Consider the following 20578-nt stretch of genomic DNA (forward strand, 5'->3'; position numbering starts at 1 on the left):
GGTGAAATTGGTAATGGGCCGAGAGCACTAAGTGGAATCATCATGTATCAGCACAAATGTACATCCAACAGAATATTTGCTTGTTATGTTGATTCCTCAAACCCTCGACTTGGTTCCAAACCTTGATTAGATTCTGTCTGGTTTACTCAGCTCATTTTGCTTCATTTTCGGTTCCCAGTCTTTTATTAGGTACGGAGTTGTCAGGTCACTTGCTGTGCCCCAGTTCTCATCTCATGTCAATGAGAGCCTTTCAGTAATTAGGCTTTTGATTATGAAATTCACTTTAAATAGAAAGCTGGTCAGAATATTTAGCTTGTTCTGGTCTATACGCTGAATGCTGGGGATGATGTTCTATGGGCAATTTGAATTACTCCCTTTAAAGATGGGTGGCTGTGTTCCACTTACTTTTTTGGTTAGGGATCCCCTTACCTAAATTCAGTCAAATACACAACTCGTACTAAATATGGGGAGGGTCTATTTTTGGAAGAAATGACCAAGGCAAAGGATCACTATGAGCAAACAAATAGGATAATGGATTTCGTTCTCAGTGATGTCTTACCGTTTTTTCTTCCTTTCTATTCCAACTGATTTCTCTTTTATACTCTCATTTTCTTAAAGTTTAGTTAACATTACACTCTCAGAGCCAAATCCCAGTGAGTAATGGCTCAGGGAATGCAACTCCAGTCAGTACTTAAATGCCACCTCTCCAAAGATGACAAGGGAAGGAAAGAGGGTGAGAGGGTCTGGCCTTTATTGGTCAGATGCACTTTATTCCCATAATTATTGTTTCAATTTAGCAGCTTCTTATCGAGCTCACACTCCTCTGTGTCTGTGAGAGCGCCCTTCCTTCCTGCTTCTTTCCCTTCTCTCTCTCTCCTTCCCTCCCTCGAACCCTCCCTACCCTCCTTCCCTCATTATAAAACAGCATGTTAAAGATTCTGGCCCTGAAATCTCATTCCAGTTCATAGAAAAACTAAATTCAAAGAACCTTGATTTTTTTTCCCCTTTCATGGACTTTTTCATGAATTCTTGGCTGATTTCCCTTGTGGCGTGTCAGGATAACGTGGTGTGTGTGTGTGCACGCGCATGCGAACGCGTGCACGAGAGATGAAAAGAGGCCTTTTTTATATAAGGTATGGAACAGGTATGCTATGTCACAGTCGGCTGACTAGTAATGGAATTCTTCTATTGGAAGCTACTTTTCTGGATCCTGAACTGATTAGGAGATGCAAATCCTACATTGCATGTGGGTAAAACTAAACCACATCCGTCTGTGTATCTCTGGATGGTATGCACATGCACACACACACAATTTTCATTAAAATCCACATACATCCACGCTTCTGATATATTCACTTCTACACGGTTGGAAATCCTCTCTGCCGTTTCAAAAAATAGGCTGCAGTTATTTAATAGGATGAAAGGGGTTTCTAAGAGATCAAAAAATAATAGGGAAAATCGAAGGTTTAGGGTTCTCTATCACTGAAGAAGACACTGCATCAGGTCTGGAAAGGAATATTGGCTTTTTATCAGGCATCTGCCTGCCTTTATCCAGGCCTGAAATGGGGCTTTTTTTTTTTTTTTTTTTTTAAATGATCTCCCAATCCCTTCTCCAACACAACTCTAATTTTTAAAGATTTATTTATTTACTTCAGAGTGAGGGGAGGGGCAGAGGGAGAGAGAGAATCTCCAGTAGACTCCCTACTGAGCTTGGAGCCAGACCCGGGGCTCGATCCCACAACCCATGGGACCATGACCTGAGCTGAAACCAACAGTCAGATGCTCAACTGACTGAGCCACCCAGATGCAACTCCTTACAGCCCCCCCCCCAACATAATTCTTTTAGGAATTCAAATCCCAATCATAATTCTGTAATAATTTGGTTGTGTGGCTATTTCCATCACCTCTTGCCCTGTTTGTAAAGGTGAATCGCCAGAAGTTAGGTCCTGGTAGCAGCTGCCGCAGACCCTCCTTGCTCAGCAGTGAGGGCTGATTCAGCACTCTTTCTCCTGGACAGCTCCGGGCTGACCCCTCTGACCCAGCCTCACCCTGGGCTTTAGCTCCCTTCCTCCCGCCAGGCTCCAGCCAGAGGTGCAGGGGGGGCCGGTGCCTCCACAGGCCAGTGAATGAACAATGAGCCAGTTGTGCTGTCTCAGCTTCTCATTTTGTCTCCGTCTAGACCAATTAGTGAAAAAAATGACACATCCAATCGTGGTCTAACGGGGCAGCCCCTGAATGTAGGAATGAAATGTATTTGGGATTTCACCTTTTATCAAGGTCATGTACGTCTCACAGGCATTCAACGCAGGGCTTCCCAGAAGGCAGACCCATCCCCAACTCTCCCCAGTTGACTTCCTGCTTCAGTTGCTACTCCCCTTCCTCATCTTCTTTCTCTTTCAGGATGGGGGGGAAGTTTGAGGTGCACTATGATGAAGCTTCCAAGGACAAGTCTGCTGCCAACGTAATGCACTAGGAGTATAGGCCTGCTTGCCATCCTGATCCTACCTCTTTTGTCTCCCTTTTTGACCCCTTTCCTACTTTGCTCTTGGCCAGTCTTAGGTACAACATGGTTTGTATAACAAGGGAGACCCATCGAGGCAGATGTCTCCTTCTCTATAGTTGATGCCAGGGCTGGGCTTTCTTAAACCTTCTTTGTGACTAAGAGCCTCTTTTATGCTCTGACCTCGCCAGTGTTCATAACAGCCCTCAGAAACACTCAGCATACTACTTGTTGCTCTTCACGGGGCCAACATCTTAAATGGCTCATTATTGTTCTATGCCCAACCACACTGAGGCACTCATGAATAGAAGTACAGAAGCCTGACTGAGAAAGGCCACTTCCATTTTCCACTGTAAGAGTCAGACCACAGCCATTTGCATATTTTAGGAGAGATGAAAAGAGGCTAGACCTTCTTCGGCCGACAGGATGCTGACGGGATATAAATGCGTTCCACGTGAGCGTGGTCGAGTGGATCGGCGTAGCTGGTGTTGCCAGGTTAGCTGCGAAGCATCAGATGGGCTGCTCTTTGAAAGAGATTGAATTTACTCTCTGTGGCCTGTGGGTGGGATAGCTGGAGGTCCGGGGATAATCAGGGAAGAAGATACTTTCTAAGTAACAGATTTGGGCTCCGTGTCAGGAAGAATTTCTAATAGCTGGAGCTATCCAGGGACAGAAGACTGGGGAGAGTGTCCCATCAGGGGAACTGCATAAACACACGCTATGTGGCCAGTAGACAGAAACACGTGGGCATCGGTGAGTGGCTGGACAGGGAGCAGTGCTTGCAGAGTACTTCCGGTCCTGGGAATCTAGATAACACAACTGACAGCCTTTCAATCCAAAAAACAGACTCATGCCTGCCATTAGTCATCTGTAGGGTCATCCCACTCATGCCAACAAGAGGCCCAGAAATGGGATTTTCATTCCCTGGCATTTCAGTTCCCTGGAGAACATGTGCCCAGTCATTTTGATCTCTTCAAAGGAGAGCTCACAGGAAGTGTTGCTGGACAGCTGGACCAAAAATTAGGGGAGCAGAGGTGAGACTTCATCTAGGAGAGGTAGGTGGCCAACTTCACTTTCCATTAGCTCCACATTCCAAAGGAAGAAATCAATGTGCTTAGCTGCAATTCAAAGCAATTAATCTTTGCTCCCACATGTTCTCAAAGAATGACTTAAAGAAGCCCAAATAAATATTTTCAGAAAAGAGAACAAATTTGTATTACTTAACCCAGGGAATGCAAACAAATGTAATTAAAGTGAATACCCATAAATAAAGTAAATACATTAGTTGGGAAATGAATTAATTAGTGTTTAATTACTATCAATTACTAAAATCACTACAGAATTACTTGTAGAATGGATTGAATCTCTTGCTCCTATTAATAATTTCCATTGCTAATTGTATGCAATTGTATTTTCTTTTCTTTGGGTGCATCTCAGCAGAGCTAATAGGAGGAAGGAACAGCACAGTGAACAATGACAGAAACATTTTTTTTTTTTCTTTATTCGGTGAAAAACAAAAGTGGCTTGAAAAATATCTGCTGGGTTGTCAAAAGCCAGCTCGGATGAGGAAGGCGCACGGGGAGGCTGTCCCTGTGACACAGGGCAACCGCTCCACTCCTTGGAAGGTGAGCCACTGACACCTGTGGTGAGGGTTAAGATAAAGGGCGTATGCGTGTGCATGTGCATGTACGTGTGCATGTGCATGTGTGTGTATGTGTGCGTGTGCATTTCCCTCGAATGGGGAAAGGCGGGCATTGGGAGGCTCAGTATCTCAGCTCACGTATGTCCTCTTTGAAGAACCCGAGGACCAGCTGGAAGAAGTGTGTCTCTGTACCCCAGGCCAGCCAGTGGGGGGAACTGGGTTGACACTGACCTGGAGGACAGAGGACACCATGCACCATCCACCACCTTCCAGGTGGAGAGCACATTTCCTATGTTATGTTCCCCAATAACCATAACTCCCAGTTGTGAGTAGGAGACACAGATGCACAGCCATGGAAGACTGAGGGGTAAGAGAGTAGCTTTCAAGGGGGCCCAGGCTGCCCACCCACCCACACTTTGATTTTCTTCTGGTTTACACGTCATCCCCTCCCTCCTTACCCGCCCCCTCTGCCTCTATCGTCCGGGAGCACAGATGCTCAAGCCAGATTGTTTGGGCTTGATTTTCAGGCTCCTCAACCTGTGTGACCTTGGGCAAACTACTCTGTGTGCCTCAGTTTCCTGCTCATCTATAGGGGGAGAATAAGAGTATGTGCCTCAGCGGGTAGTTGTGGGAGCTGGGATCAGGACCTGGCGCATTATGTTCTCTTCTCTAGGCTAGCTTTTATCATTATCACTCCCATGTAGTGCTTTGTGGGGCCAAGAGCCTGATGGGAAACAGATAATGTGGAGATGAACTAGTGGGGGTCGGAGGGGAATTTGGGAGGGAAGGGGAGGTAGAGAGGAGGGATCGGTCCTTACAAGATTGTTCTGCTTGTGTAGAAGCAGCGTGGACTCTTGTAGGATGGGCTGCCCAGATCCTCTGCCCTTCCCACTGCCCCCCACCACCATGCCTTCCCAGGGTGCTCCGTGTAGTGCTTCCTTTTCAGGTTCAGAAGGTGTCAAGGCCTTAGTCGATTGGCTGTGTGCATCAGACCCTTCCCACAAACTTGCCTGTACCCACATTCCCAGAGACCACATGCGGCCACCCGGGCTGTGCATATTCCTTCCCACCTCAACTGTGGCCTTTCAACTCGGTACCACGTAGACCCCGGCCTGTGGTCTCAGAACAAGGTTAGCATCCTGGGGAACACACACACCAGGAGAGGGATGCCTCCTTCCATCAACTCAATATTCATGGAATGACTGGTCAAGGCCAAGGCTGAAGAAGGCACTGGTGCCTCCGAAAAACTCACCCTGTGCCAGACCCTTCTGGCCCCGTCCAAGAACCAGAATGTCCAATCCTGGAAAATGTTAAAGGTAAAAGTCTCTTTGTCCTGATGGCTGTCACCTTGTAACAGTGTGCCTGAGCCTTACCACGGAAGCTGACCCAGGCACATTGCCAAGGGTCAAGTGCAACTAATCTCTTGAAAGTCTTCTGTGTTCCAGATCATTTTATTCCCCATTGCTAGTTTGTTCGTTCATTCATTCATTCATTCATTCATTCATTCATTCGAAGTTGAGGAGGTGCTGAGGACGGAACAGTGAGCGAATCCATTTCCATCTTTAAAGACTGTGCCAGAGGAAGTGCTAAAAACCCACTGTGATGTGTACACTACGTAAATCCTATATTCAGAGAAGGGTAATGCAGGTTTGGGGTGAAAGGTCAGGGAGCCTTCCAAGACAAAGAAACCCTTCAGCAGAGACCAGAGCATAGGGGGGTGGAGGGCAGCATCATCATCCTTGCTTACCAGATAGGGAGACCAACAATCTGAGACAAACAGTCCTCTGAGATCCCAAGAAGCACGGGGGAGAGTATGTTAGCACTGAGATTTGAATCAGGGTCTGGACCAAACCTGAGCACATTAATCGCTCCGACACAGCGCACTCTCTTTTGTTCCCTCCCTTGTCTCCTTGCAGCAGAATTGCCCCACCTCCTGAGCTCCCTTCTCCCCACCCTTTTCTGCAACCCTCTGTACCTGTAGCAAAGAGGGGGGATTGTCAGAGTCCCGGAGTTTGGCTCCTGACTCCTGCTTACTCGCTGTGGAACCCTGGGTGTGCTGCTGAAGCTTTCTGAGTAGAAAATGCTGTACCTGCCTCAAAGCCATGGTGAGGATTTAAAAAAAAAAAAAAGGAAAGAAGATACTGCTGTAGGAAGCTTAGTTAGCGCCTGGCACATAGTAATTATTCGGCCAATAATATTATTGTGGATGCTAAGCCTCATTTTTAGTATCAGTTGATTGTGATTAGCCAAGCTAATGCATGGGCCTAAGCTACATTTGGGTCTGAGATGTAGATGCTTGAGGACAGAAAGTTGATACAGCCCCTCTCTGAGGGCGATGTTCTTCTGCCTTTCCCAGAGAGGGAGAACGCAGACTCGGAACACACCCTTGCCCTTGCAAGGGGTGGGGGGTGTGGGTCTGCCGCTGGGGGCCAGGAGAGGGCGTGTAAATATGTTTCCACGCTTTCCAAGACCAAAACTCGAAGAAGTGACCCCAATAATGGACTGGGCCAAGGTTTAACAGGTTTGCCACTTGCGCCAAAGCCTGCAAGACACTCCTTGGGGGACAGTTCCAGAAACCAGGGCTCACATCTTCACCCTCTGCCTCCCCTCCATGCCTACTCAGAAAGGAAATAAGACCCAGCAAGAAACCTGTCCTTTGAAATGTCTAACTCCAAGGGGTAAGACTGAGTTGCCTTGAAGCCTCACCTCCACCCCCACCCCCTGAAGCTCATCCAGACCCTCTTCCTGCTCAAATCCCCCTCACTGGGGAGGCCTAATGACCTCCACAGGTGCCCCCTGCAAATGGGAGGCCAGCAGTGGTCGTTAGTTTTCATTTGCTGAAATCAGCAATTTAGTCCTAACTTAACAAGAGCCCGATTCTCCCCCTTCCCGGGCAAAGGCCCGGCCTGGGAATGATTGAATTTCACCGGGTGCAGTGAAACAAAGAGCTTCTGCTGAATCAGGTACGAGCCTCGCAGACCTGTAAATCATCCCTTTGCTCTTCGGGGTGGAGAAGTTATCTCCATCACCACCATCCCTTCCCCATTCCCGGCTATTGTCACAACCTCTCTTACTGAGGACACGACCCTAGGTAATTTAGTCTCTCCAAACTCCAAATCCGGTGTGACCGTGGGTCCTCGTTCATAAAATTGGTGGCAGCAGGTGTTGATTTCTCACACACACACACACACACACACACACACACACTAGATTTCTAGATTCGGTCAGCCCCAAAACCCCCCCAAGTCACTCATCCCTGCCCATTCATCGACGGGGTTAGGAAGTAGGAACACGGAAACCAGATCGCGGACAGAAATTCTGGTCCAGGTGTTTCCAAAGACTCAGTCCGTAGACTAGGAGAGCAAGGATTGTACAATCAATTCTCCAGAGACCTTTAGCTTAGCAGGGTGTGTTCAATAAAGGCTGTTGGTTAGGATAAAGCACAGCGCTAATCAGCCGAGAGAGATTTCCTTTAAATGGGAGTTTTCAGAATCTGATGTTCGGCGAGTGTCAGGCTTGGGAAAGTGGTAAGATTGACAGCAGCTAAGACCCCCAAATCAGTGCTTCTCTATTTATCCCCGGTTTGACCTACTAGATGGCACTTGCTAAAGCCAGTCTCTCTCCTTAAGAAGTCTGACTTTGTATTTCCCTGGTTAACTCCAACAAAGAAACTGCAGAGTTGGAAGCATGGATGGCCAGGGCTGGGGGTCTGGCTTTGCCTTTGGCTGTGATGGTGATAAGCTGAGCTGAGCCTTTGTTTCTTTTCTTGTAACTTGTGGGGAGGGGTGATCTAGCTGACTAGTGTCTCTCTAAGGCTTCTCCCAGGTTCAATATTTATCTTAGTTCTAGGAGGCAGGGAGCCTGGGGAGCTCCTCCTTGGGAGGAGAGGAGGGAGAACTTCCTCTCCCAGGAGACTGGGGAGTGAGAAATATTTCCTGTTCTTGGACACAGGGCAACTCTGTCTTTGAGCTGGGCTTGGGAAGCTGCCGGGCTGTTTTGGTGGGACATCAGGAAGCAGCTCTCCAAGGCCACGGGACAGGCACGGTGACAACAAAAGAGATGGCTTCTTTCTCTGACACACCATGGAGCTCTCTTGACACCCCAGCCCAATGTCAGGATCTGGTTGCCTACGTTCATTGTGGCTCAGCTGGTGGAGGACCAGCTTTGAATCACAGCTTGGACACATCACATGACCTTGTGGGCTTGCTCTGAGTTAGGACATGACATCTGTGAAGCATGAAGGTCAGTGATGGGAGCTTGCTCCGGAAAGATTAGTTCTAGGAGAGAGAGGCAGGTGATGCCATCACCTCTGTTGGGTGCTGAGTTCCTGAATAGGCTGGGTGGGTCCAGTTTCTCTCTGTGTCCCCCAACTAGGCCCCTAGAATTGCCCAGCTGTGCTCCATACCAGCGTGCTCAGAAATGAATGTACAGGTCATAAACACAGTTGGCTTGGTGGTCGTGAGTTTCTGGCACTTGTTTTAAGATAGGGATCATCTGTAGGAGAAACAACTCTGAAAAATGTCTTCTTTGGTTCCCAAGAGAAGCTGCTACAGAAGCTCCATCACAGCCCTTTAGGAAGAACGAATATCTCCCCACAGAGCCTTGACCGACTGCAGCCCAATGAGGGGGAGGAGGAAGCTGCAGGTCCAAGAGAGCAAGACCTCAGGGGGCTTCCTTCTACCCAAAAACTGAGTCTAGCTTCTTGGCAGTCCTGGCTTTTCTTCATTCTCTAAGTCAAACAGAGAGCATGAGGGGTTTGTGGAATCCTGCATTGGGGGAGGGCTACCCAGATTCTAACCCCTTCTTCTACCCCAAGGGGCCTTGGGAAAATCCTGCGGTTGCTTGGAATCTTACTTAACTCAGCTATAAAATAACGATAATCATAATAAGGTTCTTTCCTGCCTGAATGAAGGCCCAATCAGTGTCATCTGGCTGTGGGGAGTATTTCTGCCGGGTGTTGATCCATGTCAACCCTCATCCGGGAAATTTTACTGAGCTACCTGGCAGATCCTAATTCTCGCAATGGCCAACCGGAAAGAGAGGGGCAAGGATGGCAAACTTCCTGGGACATTCTGAATGGACTCCTGTCCCCAGCACTCCACCAGCCTCTGGCAGTGAGACTTTCCCCGTGTATAATAACCCTGTGATAGCCCTCTCATAGTTTCTAAGACCTGTATAGCAAAGCCAGAACGCAAAATTCATTCCTTAGGAGGGAAGAATGGAATAAAGATCTTTTCCAGCGGGCAAATGCAGTGATATGAGAAGGCTGTCCTGTTGAGAAGAGGGTTTCTAGGGATGGATTTTCCAGGCTGTTAGAGGTGTGCCACTGTTCGCGCTCCCGTCCCCAGTGAGCCTTAATTCTTCTCTTCTGAAAGCCAAGGATGGGGTACTTCCTGGGGTTCTCCCCCACACACTTTCCTCACCCCGGCTCCTCATGGGGTGTGCCTCCCTTGACACCAACGGCTCCTCAGAAGGGCCCAAAGGCAAGGCAGGTGTGGGAAGTGCCAGCCCCAGAAGTAATTACCAAGACGGATGGTGGCAGGAGGACATCAGTCAGTGCCGGACTGAGGCGTCCATCCTCATAACCCACCCGGGGGCCTGTCAGAAATAGAAATAATCTTAATGAAGAGGCCCATTCCTCGGTCCTTCACATGCTGACCAAGCAAACCGGAGGGGAGATTTTAATAAGAGGATGGGACTCTCCTTTGGGCAGTGACTCGGCCCTGAGAAGTGGGGATGGGGGAGACTTAGAAATAAAATCCTAATGTATGGGAAGAGCTCCTGTCCGTCCCTCCTTCCAGGGAGAGCCGGATCAGGACGGGTGCCTTATATCCCCGGAAGTCAAGCAGGGAGCCATTTATCAGGGACAGGACAAGCCGAGACAGAAATGAAAATCATAAAAATGTCATAAATGCGTGTCTTCACTGCTCCCCAGATCCCTTTTGCCCGACCCCTCTCCCCTACCCCAGAGCGGAAATCCCCCTTGTCTGTTTTGTGCCTTCTTACCTTAACCCTGAGCAGCAAAGCCCACAGCCTGGCTGTGGGTCTGCCTCATTAGAGGTGGGATCTTTAGAAACTGGCCCAACCCCTGCCCGGCTGAGCTGCTTTTCACATATTTGTTAAGGGAACGAAAACCTTTTTTTGAAGCCCCCCCCCCCCACCGCTCCCCATCATACCTAGATATAAAGGACTGATAACAGGTTAGAGCTTTCCCTCTTCTGAGACGTCTGCTGCTTAAACCCAGATCAAAGTAACATGGGAGGAAGTTCAATTACGTTAAATGGTGGGATTCCAGACAGCATTCGATTTTTTCCTTTGAACAAAGGACCTTCTCCATCCCCCAAAACCAAATCACTGGCAACCTTGGTCTGTCAGGGCCACTAGAAATGGGTGAGTGTTCCCCTTCGCATTTGCAAAGAGCAGCTGTCCATTTTAATGGGGGGAAGGCCTTTTTCTGATGGGGTGGGTGAGGAGCCTACACTCTATTCTGTGCTTCCTGAAATCATTCCATTTAATGCAGATTGGGAGTCTTCCTTCCTCAACATGGCCAAGAGAAGACAGAGCAAAGTTGAAATGATAATTTCCTTAAGAAGAAAGGGAACGATTTGGTCCTTTTCCCTGTGGCAAGACCTGTTACCTCTCTTTACTGCGGCAGACCCTACCAGAAGGCCCTACCTCTTAGGTGGCCTTCCTCATTCCTGGTCACCCTGGGTTTTTGCCATCCATAGGCTCCTTGAATTATGCAAATCCCCCAGGCAGCCAGGATCTCCATAGTTCAAATGGAAAGAATCCAGCCCCAGGTCCTGTGGTTATCTCCTTCCTATCTCTTTCTCCAGGATCCAAATCCAAAGCCCTTTTGTATGGACCCTGGGGTAGGATGAAAGGCTACACTGTGGGGGAAGTAACAGGAAGGGGCTGAGCTCATTAAAAAGAAGACCTTTCCCAACTTTTGATTTTCAAGAGACGTTGGAGAAATCTCTCCACTCTGAACAGCTAACATCTTGCAAACAAAGCTGAACTTGATCTGGTTGCCTGGGAATTAGGATCTTTGAGTTTTATTCATTCCTGCCTCTCTCAGGATCGTGTACCAAAGAAGATGGTACACTGGGTGGTTTTCATAGTATTTAGAGGCAAGCTGCGTAGTTTGGCCCCATGTTCACCTGTCAGGGGCTGATAAAGGTTTTGATGCCCCTGGCTGAGGCATCCAGTGACCAGCCACTCTGACTCTAAGCTCACGGATGGTTATAATGTAAGCACCAGACAGCGGGGCACGGGCAGAGTCAGAGCAGATTACCCCTTATATCCTTGTCTGCTGCCAAATTGTACCTGCACGAGGAACAGTAACTCATTTCCTGGGAAATTCCAACCGCCGGCCATGAGACCCCTCTGAAACAAAGTGCTTCACCCCTAGATCTCTCTCCTAAGTTGCAAGGCCTCTGCCTCTCTCGGAAGGAAAGAGGTCATGGATCTGAGAGGGAACAAAAATAAAACCTTCGTTGTCCCTTCTTCCTCCGTCCCAGTGGCTTCAGGCTCTTGCTTGGGAGCACGACACTGAAAACAGAAATAGCTTCAAGGAGACTTCAGACAAGTTCAGGGATAATAGAGCCAAAAATGATTACAGAAGGGAAAGTCAGCAAGATTCTGAGCTCCATCTCTAGATGGGTCAGCCAGGGAAAGAACGCTGAGCCACGGGAGACGGAGCGCTGGGATTCCAGTCCCGGTGCGAACATGAGCCGGTTGCGTGATCTTCCTCAACTCACTTGGCTTCTCGGGTCTCGGTTTCTGCGTCTCCAGAATGAAAGGGTCGGTCTGCATGATGCCATACATTTCTAACTCTGACGTTCTCAGCCTGTGGAGCGCGCACTCGCGCAAGCCCATGTGTGCTCTGGCGTGCACAGCTGCTGAAGGGGAGGAGGAGAATTTTCCTCTACCCTCTTAATTCAGTGGCTGGGGCCTGTGGATTGAATTAACAAAAGACAGATCATGAGCAGAAAAACACACACATTATATTAAATACTTTTATATCCCCCTGGAAGCCTTCACAGGAAAAATGGAGACCTGTGAGAGCTGTCAGCACTGGGAGTTTACATACATTTTTAACAAAGAAAGATAAATTTGTGGAGAAGTGGCAAGACCAAGGAAAAGGGATTTAGGCTTGCAGGGGTGGGAAATTGGGGCACAGTGGCTGGGAAATATGTGGAAGAAACTAGCTGAAGATCAGAATTATTCTGATAAGTCTGTTTGGACAGATCCAGGGTGTGGCTGAGTCCCAGTCTCCGGTGATAAGAATGTTCTCTTCCTGGAACAGGGAGGGCACCTATCTCATGGGGAATTTTATGAACTGCTTGTAGGTAGAAAAGGGGAGAGCAGAGAGCCCTTCCTGGACCTGTAGTCCATTCAGTGTCTCCAGTTCAAAGTAATCAATATCCAAAGAGACTTATTTGGGGGTGGGATGTTGTGACCTTCTTCCCTGCCCACATCCCCCTCTCCCAAAGGAACACAAAAGCCTGAAGAGCCCAGGGAACACAAGGGCTTGCCCTCCGAATGGGCTGGACTTTCTGCAAATCTTTTCTCTTTCCTTTCTTCTCTTTTCTTTAGCTGGAAGCCCAACCATCGGACTTGTGACAGAGAGAAAGAGGATGAAGATGCTCTGAAATGCTCATTGAGACAGTGCCAACGTATCAAAAGAGCATTTGACACAAATGGGGTATCTAGTTACCATAGATCTTATGAAGCTCATTCAAAGAATGTAATGAAAAAAACTCAAATAATGAATCATTCAGGGAGATGCAAAGGATCACTCCTATTCTCGTTCTTTTGTTCTTTTGCTATCTCAGGAGAGAAAAATGGATCGGAAATGAGAGCAAGACGGAAGGGAATATTACAGAGAGGAAAAGGGGCAATAGCGAGAAGGAGGAAAAGAAGACCCAGGGTTAGGAGAAGAGCGTGAGCAAAGGCCACCACATACCTCTAAGAAATTCAAAGTAGAGGGAAAGAACATAGGGGAAGATTTTTAAATCCATATCGGGAAGGGAGAACTAAGAATGGGAAAGTGAAGTGGGTGGAAGGACATACCAAGGTCAATTCCCTCTCTGTTATGTTGCAGAAGGTCAAAGGAACTGGATCTTTGATCAGGTGGGCATTCATGGGACCCAGCAGGGCACTGCCTGGTTCCCGGGATGCCACTGGGCCCAGACTCACTGCTCTGCCTACGCCAGCAGCTCAGCTGCCAGCTCTGTTCCCATAATGTGGATCAGCCTACGCCAGATGTTTGACTCCTCAAACCTGCACTTGCTGGACATCCCCTTTTCCATTGGGCTTTCCAAAGGGCAGGCACCTGTTCGTGCTATCTGTGTTCTTGTCTTTGCAACATTTTGTAGTCTGGGCTGTGGGTCAAAGCAATCTGCCCTTGAACCAAACCGCTGTGGGCTGTTTGATTTTTAGGTACTGTCATTTCCTCCTTGATAAAATAATGATAGTGATACTGTGTCCCTGGAAGGCAGATTGTGGATATGCAAGGGTTTAATGCAGAGAGGTACTCGGTAAACCTGGGTACCATTCTCTCCCAAGCCAGATCTAGCTACTGAGATGAAAAAGCAGCAAGAGGCAGTGATAACAACTTTCCAAATATCCTGGTATCCAGAACTCTCCATTCTGGTCACCAGTGTCCCAGGATTTGGATCCGTAATCTCTAAGTACTTATGTATGTATACCTGATATGAAAAGATTAAAGGCAACTTCCCCAAAGTAGTGGAGGCTTCCTGATGAACGTTTTAAAGCCTGTGAGCCCTTCGGTATATTTGTTGATCATAAAATCGTGCTCATCATAAGATCAAGTTGTTCTCCGGAGAGTGAGAAAAGCTGTCTCAAAGTTGCAGAGGCTGCTATCCTTCTGGGTAGCCCAGACATCAGAGACATACCCTGCTGCTCTCAGAAGGTAGAGCCAAACCAACAGCCCCCATTCCCAAAGGACTGCTTGTTACTTGTTTTCACTCCCTTCTTCAGAGGTGACAGGGTGAGTAAGAGAGAGACAGAGGCACATGGAGACATGATGCCTTCTCTTCCGTTCACCTTTACTCTGTTCCAAGTAGAAGTGGCATATGAGAAACTTATAAAACGATGTTGGGTTAGGAATCCCGTGCCCTGTATTTGCACCCTGCTAGCCTTCCCTGGGATGACCTGGGCTCAGGAGAAGATGCGACAGGAAGCCAAGGAAGGGAAAAAGCCTAGCCTTCGTTCTGGGGCTTTTTGTCCTACCCCCCTCCCCAGAATAGTTCTTCCGCTGAGTGGTGGTCAGAAAGAAATGTCATGGAGGGAACAAAACTTAGCGGCATCTTATAAGATGCCTTATGTTGTTCCCTTTAGTTTTTCTTCTATTAATGTGGATTATTTATTTGTCCTCAGCTAAAATGCAAACATATCAAAACCCTTGTTCTGTATGTACCCTGAATTGCTACATGATTACTTTTAATCGTGGCAGTATTCATTTTATCTTCTCTCTCTTCCATCCAAAATCTGCTTATAACTCATTTCCATCTATAAGTAAAACCCTTCTAAGTAACTTCACGTGCCTACCATTCCTCTATTTGTCCCATACTCTTAGCCATGTAATGCTGTACATTTTTATGCTATAATAATTAGTAGTATTCATATGTATGTTTATTATGTTTGTATCATATTTGGTTTATGTGTTTCTATTTATTCATGTGTGTGTGTGTGTGTATAATACATACATATATATTCTTTATATGCACCGATTTGATATGTGTGTATTTTATGTGTTTACCTGTCCATCAAACTGGACACAGAGCCATTCCTAGCAGATTGTGGAGCCTGAGAAACTGCCCTATGATTTCTGATCGTGAAATCAGGAAAAAACCTACAGTGGCTGTCTTAATCAAGGGAGGCTGGCAAGTAAATGGCAGGAAAGCAGTCATCTGTAACATATGTTGGAAGTAGAGGATATTACGAAACAATGAGAAGCTGGAGGGGATAGGAGGAGGATGGAGGTTCCTGCTACACTTTTGTAGGCTACTTGCGAGTTGATCCTCTTTCTCTTTTCTATATGGGGGTGGCATGGGCTCATGTTTGCTTTCCTTGGGATTTTTTTTTTTTTTTTTTTTAATAGCAGTCCTTTGCAATGAGGGATGACAGCCTCTGGGGCTGCAGAGAGATCACTAGGGGCCATGAAGGTGAATGCATCCCAAGTTTTGCCTGTAGACGGCACCCTGAGAGTGCAACTACTTTTCTGTAAAGTTTCTAGAATTGTTTTTGGAGGTGGTTATAGAAAAAAGTGTTCGTGTTTTAAAGGAGTTGGACATTACTCCGGAAGTAGAAGAGCAAAGCCTTTGTAATGACTCAGATCTGCAGTGGATTCCAGGTCTTGCTTTTTCCAGCTGTGAGTTAGATCATTCCAGCGACTTAAACTTTTTGACTCCAGGCAGAATGAGGGCGAAGAGTGTCTACCTGGAGAGGTTGTGGGCCGAATCAGATGTGACATACAAGAGTGCGTAGGTGATGCTTGGCACATCACTTCCATTTGTACTGATGGCCTTCGGTCACGCTGACTTTTTTTTTTTTTTTTTTAAAGATTTTATTTATTTATTTGACAGAGAGAGAAAGAGGGAGATCACAAGTAGGCAGAGAGGCAGGCAGAGAGAGAGGTGGAAGCAGGCTCCCTGCTGTGCGGAGAGTCCAATGTGGGGCTTGATCCCAGGGCCCTGGGTTCATGACCTCAGCTGAAGGCAGAGGCTTAACACACTGAGCCACTCAGGCACCCCGATCATGCTGACGTATTAAGAATGGAAACAAATCCACACACCACTGCATTACAATCTTGGTTTACCCGAAGTCCTTGACCTTGCCCTATTGGTGTTGTTTCCACCCCTGTTTACTCTATAGGCTTTCTTTGTGCTTCTGCATCCCACTGTCCATATGGGGTGCTCTGTGACCCTGTGACCCTGGCCTGGTCCTAAAGACGAAGCCCTGAACCCTCGAGCTTCTCCTAGGGCCAGCAGGATGGGCCCCCACACCACTCTGAGACCTTATTAATTCTTTCCACGGCACCTACTCATTTATAGCCTCTAGAATGTCTCTATTATCTTTCCCTCCTTTAAAATCATATATAAAATGAATCAAAATAGGGAAAGGGGGACAGTTGAAAACAGACCATGTGGAGAACAAGAGCCTGGTGAGAGCATCCCAGTTTTCCAGGCTGTCTGACTGGCCATGCTATTTAAGTCCTATCTTGTCCCCACTGTAGTGAGTAAATTGGATTGCCAAGTGAGAAAAAAAAAATGACATATTTCCCTTGTCGTGGAAGAACCTAAAAGGCTCTTTTCTGGTTTTCAGATTCTGGTCATGCAGCCAAAACCTCTTCTTATCTGCTTTTGTATATTTTTTTAACATCTCATGATTAGGTTTGATCTTCTTAAAGGCTTTGATTAAATACTCTTTGCACTTCCCGATGTGCAAGTTCATCATTTTCTGCAGGAAGATGTCTCGATGCCTCATATAGGCTTCAGAATGAAAATGTTATTTTCACCCTCAAGCCATAATGGGCTTTTCATCATCAACATTATTATTATTATTATTATTTTATTTTTGACAGAGAGACAGGGGGGGAACACCTCTCCCCGCCCAGCTGGGCCCTCGGGGCTCCCCTCCGCAACCCTAAGGCGGGAGGCCGGGGCGGTGCACAGTCGTGCTCCACCTTTGCCTCCCGGTTTGACCCACGGGCTCGTTAATGGAAGAACCGCGGCGTGCAAGTTCACGGAAAAACGTGCGCCCTCCCATCCGGAGGCCATCAGCGGCCCACCCGGAATGTCTAGGGGCTCCAACTGTGCCTCTGAGGGGCCATCAGCAGTTTCCAGGACGTGCATTTGTCCTTGTGGTAGCTGGGCTGGAGGACTCCAAGGGAGACCGAGTCTTGAGAGCAGTTTCAGAGTCTCAAAAACAAAACCACAGAAATCTTAACTCTAGTTGAAGTCATGGTAGCAGCTCTAGACAGGAGCCCACGGGCCCACAAGGGTTATTTGTAACATTAAAAAAAGAACCACAACAGTCTCCACCAAGGCCTCTCTTGAAGCCCAAGGCATGAGGATTTCAGCAGTGGCCCCAGCTCTCCAACGTGGGGCCATGTCGCCTCCTTGTCTTCCGTAGATGCTTGGCATACATATTTCCTTTCCTGACCTATAAGTACTAGATGATCAAGAAGAAGGGCTGCATGTCCCATTTTCCCCAGTGTGCCTATTTCACTCGGAACTATTTGAGGCACAGAGTAGAGATCGAATCCATATTTGTTAGTCAGAGCTTGGTGTTGCTGAGGGAGACAACTTGCTTGGCACTGGTGACTTGTTCTGAGGTTTATCCACTTTGGTGGTTGATGTTCAGCGCGTGGGAGATGGCATCAGAGCTTTTCACCTGCTGCACCAGGGAACCAGGAGGCTGCATGAGCTAATGTCTAGGAAGCACTTAGCACATTTGGCACGCACGCGCGCACGCGCGCGCACACACACACACACACACACACACAGCAGTGAGCTATTATTATCCCACCTCTTGGGCTTGCTAAAACGGAAGCTTCACAAGCTCTCTCTGGCACTTCCTCCTAGAAATAGTCTGAGGATATGCATCCCCCTGACTTTCCTCCAGATTTCAGCTTCTGATTCCATGGTCCGACGTCAGAAAGCTGGGGTCAGAAATAATGAAGGGAGGGTTAACCAGATCTCATGGAGCCTCAGATAATTAAGAATCTCAAGTCCGAGGAATTATTTATCCCTCTGGTCTCCATCACATGCCAGACAATGTACTTTTTCTATAGAACTTCTACTGTATTGGATAAATGAGGCATAGCCAACTCTTCTTCACCCATGACAGCTGCCCCCAAACAGAGGTTGATTCTGTTGTGGTGATGGGACTAGGCAAATGACAGGCAAATCTACTTCTCTGAGGCCATGAATTCCTTGGGCATCTGAATCTTAGCCCTCATCCTCCATAAGCTCACATTGGGGTGAGGCTCCTGAGGCTTCAGACCTACAGCTTGATTTTCCAAACCATGAGTGGGCACAGTCAATGAGAGGGCCGGGAAGGGATACACACCTGAGTGATCAAGCCCCTTGTTTTCCTGGACTTCGGATTTAGATCTGACTTGGAATTCAGAGAAGGTCAAGGGCATGGGTCTGCCAACTCACATGCTTATAGAGTCTGTATCATCCAGCATCATGACAGATTATGGGATGGGTCAATTCCTAATCTCTGTGTGTGTGTGGGGGGGGAGGGGTACTGATTGCTGGTTTTGAAACCATCCAATGCCATGGCCTTTTTCCTAGCCTATGTCTTATAGCCCAGTTCAGCGGAGCCAGGACTTGAAATGATGGACTTTACACTTACACAGGAAGTCAGCCCCATACAGTTAACAAAGAAAAGGGCCTCTCTGTGCTTGTCCTACTGTTCTTATTTTCCCCAAACTATTTCTTTCCTACCAGAGAAAGAGGAAATGAGCAGAGAAGCAATTAATTATAATTATATATGTGTTGGAGTATGGGAGAACTAGTCACAAAGAACTTTCAAGTCCCCAAAATTGTCTAATAAAAACTACCCAACAACGTCATAATTTTTGGAGGAAGTTAAATTTTTATAGAGTTTGGTGATAGGAAAAATTTTTCTAAAAGTGAGTGTTCTTAATCACTACACTGTCACTTTGCAAAGTAACTGTGGAATTAGGAATAATTACACTCTAAAGAAGGAAAATGAAACAATCTGCCTTATGATATTTTAAAATAGAATTATGATTCTGGTTTGTCCCATAAATAAAAAAGAAGCAAAGCATGAACTTGTAGATGAGGTAATAACCCAGGGTCTTAGAAACTTAGGTTTTGTGCTTAAAGCGCTTGATGCTGGGACCTGACCTGGTGAATTATGGGTAGCTGTGCCACCTGAGATAGCAGGGGGAACTTGGAATGTAGAAACGTCAAGGATGGGGTGCTCAGTTGGTTAAGCATCTGCCTTCGACTTAGGTCATGATCCTGGGATCCTGGGATCGAGTCTCGCATCAGGCTCCTTGCTCAGCAGGGAGTCCTCTTCTCCCTCTGTCCTTCCCTCCTACTCATGAGCATCATGATTGTGAACTGCATGGTGAATCACCCACTGTTTGCACACTCTGCTGGTAAAGCTTCTATGTCTCTGCCAAGTAAATCACACTACAACCAATCCTAACCAATCCAGGATAATGAGTATATGAGTCATGATGCTTCAGAGAAACAGAACCAATAGGATACATGTAGATATATACAAGAGGAAATTTATTGTAGGGATTGGCTCATTGGTTACTAAGGCCAAGAAGTCCCACAATCTGCCTTCTGCAAGGCAGAGACCCAAGAGAACTGGTCATGGGATTCAGCCCGAGAGCTGAGGGACCACTGGTGTCATGTCCTTAAGTCCAAAGGCTTGAGAACTGGAGCTGTGATGTCTGAGGGCAGAAGAAGATGGTCATCCCCACAAAAGGAAGGAAAATTTGCCCCTCCTCTGCCTCTTTGTTCTATTTAAACCCTCAAGAGATTGGATGATGGTCACCCCATCATTGGTGAGGAGGATCTTTCCTCAGTCTACTGATTCAAATGGTAATCTCTTCCAGAAACCCTCAAGAACATACTCAGAAATAATGTTCACCAGCTACCTGGGCATCTTTTAGCCCAGTCACCTGACACATAAAATGAACCATCACAATGAGTTATAGTCAGAACACAGCTGGGTATCATTCTGAGGGCCTCTGTGAATAGGCATAAGAAGTTCAATTTGTTCGATATTGTGAAAATGACATAACAAATATGAAGATTATGTCTGAAAGAAAAACACCTATCCCTAATAACTCCCCCTATCATGATGGAGTGAAAACCAGGGCCATTTTGGAGCCAGGATCTGCTCCACTCATCTTATGATAACATATCTAGAAATCTCAAATTTGATGTTGACTCGTGGTAGTAAAAGTGGAGAAGCTTAGAACTACAATCTGGTCAGCAGAAGACTAAGGGTTAAAAGTTGACTGTTGGCCGATTGAATGAAGACCTGGCAAGAAATTAAAAAAAAAAAAAAAGGCATTAAGGGAATAATAACTGAATAGTAATAATAATACATTATGTCAACAGCAGTGACAAAAGAAACAATGTATTTATAGAGCTAAATAAAAGACAGATCCAGGTCCCACGTTTTGACTCTGAACAACCTTCTCAGTTGGATTTTGCTTCTGTCTAAGGATTATTTTGGAAAGAGCTATTATTATCCGAGATTTATCATATTGCACTAGGGGGAACTCATACTTTCCACAGAGAACAATTATTGAATTCTCACTGGAGGCTCTTAAAGGAGCCAAGACCTGTTCCACGGGTTCAAGTAGAAAAAATGATCCAAGAGAGGACTGGGATCTAGCCCCATCAGAA

This window comes from Mustela erminea, chromosome 9 (assembly GCF_009829155.1).
Source record: "Mustela erminea isolate mMusErm1 chromosome 9, mMusErm1.Pri, whole genome shotgun sequence".
Classification (NCBI taxonomy): Eukaryota; Metazoa; Chordata; class Mammalia; order Carnivora; family Mustelidae; genus Mustela; species Mustela erminea.